This window comes from Malaclemys terrapin, chromosome 15, assembly GCF_027887155.1.
Source record: "Malaclemys terrapin pileata isolate rMalTer1 chromosome 15, rMalTer1.hap1, whole genome shotgun sequence".
NCBI classification, from domain to species: Eukaryota; Metazoa; Chordata; order Testudines; family Emydidae; genus Malaclemys; species Malaclemys terrapin.
In genome coordinates, this window is record NC_071519.1 from 15,643,010 (window position 1) to 15,645,509 (window position 2,500).

Here is a 2,500-nt window from a genome sequence, read left to right on the forward strand (position 1 = left end):
AACCGTCGTCCCCCCCGGGCGCTCCAGGGAGAAAGCTTAATAGTCCTCCCCCGACAGTGTGTGTGTGTGTGTGTGTGGGAGGGAGGCTTAGCAGTCGTCCCCAGGGCGGTCCGGGGGTGGAGGGAGGCCTCACAGTCGTCCCTGGGAGAGCCGGGTCGGCGGGTGTCAGGCTTTACATCCAGCCTCCGGAGGGTGAGCGTCCTCGGACGCGATGCAGCTGCCGCAGAGAGGCGGCCTCTGAGGCAGGGTAGCGGAGCGCCGAGGCTGGGGAGTGGGGAGCAGGAGCCGTGGGGTGGGGTGGGGGGCGTTCAGGACAACAGGTCAAGCCCCGGGAAGCGGCTGTCAAATGTTCAAAGTCCCCACCGGGACAACAGGTCAAGCCCTGGGAGGCGGCTGCCAAATGTTCAAAGTCCCCACCGGGACAACAGGTCAAGCCCCGGGAAGCGGCTGTAAAATTTTCAAAGTCCCCGTTCCGCCACCAGGTCAACCCGCTGAATCTACCGGGTTGACCTGGCGGCCGGTTTGCTTTCCGGCCACCAGGTCAACCCAACGGATTCGACGGGTTGACCTGGTGGCCGGTTTCCTTTCCGGCCCGGGTGTCACCCCACTCCGAGGGCTGCGCGGCAGCGGTCCTGAGGACCACAGAGGGGGGGCTTAATAGTCGAGAGGGAGCAGGTCCGGGGAAGGCTTAATAGTCGTCCCCCGGGCAGTCCGGGGGCAGGCTTAATCGTCGTCCCCCGGGCGCTCCAGGGGGAAAGCTTAATAGTCCTCCCCCGAGGAGTCCGGGGGCAGGCTTAACCGTCGTCCCCCCCGGGCGCTCCAGGGGGAAAGCTTAATAGTCCTCCCCCGACAGTGTGTGTGTGTGGGAGGGAGGCTTAGCAGTCTTCCCCCGGGCGGTCCGGTGGGGGAGGCTTAGCAGTCTTCCCCCGGGCGGTCCGTTGGGGGAGGCTTAGCAGTCGTCCCCAGGGCGGTCCGGGGGTGGGGGGAGGCCTCACAGTCGTCCCTCGGAGAGCCGGGTCGGCGGCGGTGGCGGGCGTCAGGCTTTACGTCCAGCCTCCGGAAGGTGCGCGTCCTCGGAGGCGATGCAGGCGCCGCAAAGGGGCAGCCTCCGAGGCAGGGAGCGGAGCACCGAGGCTGGGGAGAGGGGAGCAGGAGCCGGGGGCTGGGGGGGGTGGGGTGGGGGGGGCGTTCAGGACAAGCGGTCAAGCCCCGGGGAGCAGCTGTCAAATGTTCCAAGTCCCCACTCGGCCACCAGGTCCACCCCAGTCTAGCAATGGGGTTGACCTGGCTGATGGCCGGTTAGTGTCAAGGTAAACTCACCGTCGTCCACAGGAGGGCAGCTCTCAGGCCGTCCGGCTGCGGCTGACTCTGGGGCGGTGCCCGGTCCCGGCAGCGAGGGGCGGGGGGGGCTCCTCGCTGCGGCCGGGGAGGGTGAGCCCAGGGCGGCTTGCCTGCCGTCCGAGTCCCCTCTCGGCCACCAGGTCAACCCCGAGCCGAAAGGGCTGAAAATTTTTCAGAGTCCCCTCCCGGGCACCAGGTCAACCCGTGGAATCGAACGGGTTCGCCTGCTGGCCGGTTCGCTTCCCGGCCACCAGGTCAACCCGTAGGTTTGAACGGGCACGCCCGGTGGCCGCTTTCCCGTCCGGTCACCAGGTCAACCCGGATCTCCCTCCTTCCCTGGGCGCCCCCTCCTCGGAGGCGTCAGGTTCCATTTTCTTTTTCCCCCCAGACTTCCAGGGGCCCGATCCAGTCGGCCGGGAGGCAGTCCCTCGCTGCGGCCGGGGTGGGTGAGGCCAGGGCGGCTTGCCTGCCGTCCGAGTCCCCTCTCGGCCACCAGGTCAACCCCGAGCCGAAAGGGCTGAACATTTTTCAGAGTCCCCTCCCGGGCACCAGGTCAACCCGTGGAATCGAACGTAGGTTGCCGACGGGGCTAGCCAGTGGCCGGTTTGCTTTCCGGCCGCCAGGTCAACCCCTAGGTTTGAACGGGCACGCCCGGTGGCCGCTTTCCCGTCAGGCCGACCGAGGGAACCACGAGGTGGCGCCCGGTTCCAGTTTCGTACCGCCGAAGGCGGGGCTTTGGCTTTTTCGACCCGTCTTTCGAGGACTGTGTGCGGAGATTTGTGAGGACAGGTTTTTCAGAGCCTGTGAGAACCGGAGCTCAGCCTAGGGGATCAATCCGAGTATTGTACCCGACCCTGCCCGGCGTGGGAGGGGGGGAACGGGCACGTTTGAGGGCGGAGGCCAGCACCCACCCGGCCCTCCGCCGAGACGGCCCGCTTTTCCCGGCTCTTAGCTCACGGGCCCCGCAGCGGCCGGGAGCCGAGCTCCGAGTGTCGGCGCCCCCCCGGAGGGAGGGGGGGCCCGCTCCTCTCGCGCCCGCCGATCGATGTGGCGCTGACGTTCGCGACGGGAAGGGCCCTTCGCGGGCCGGCACCCCAACCGCGGGGCCGTCCGGTGTTCAGGCGGATCGGGACCCTCTTCCTTTTCGCGTGCACGGATC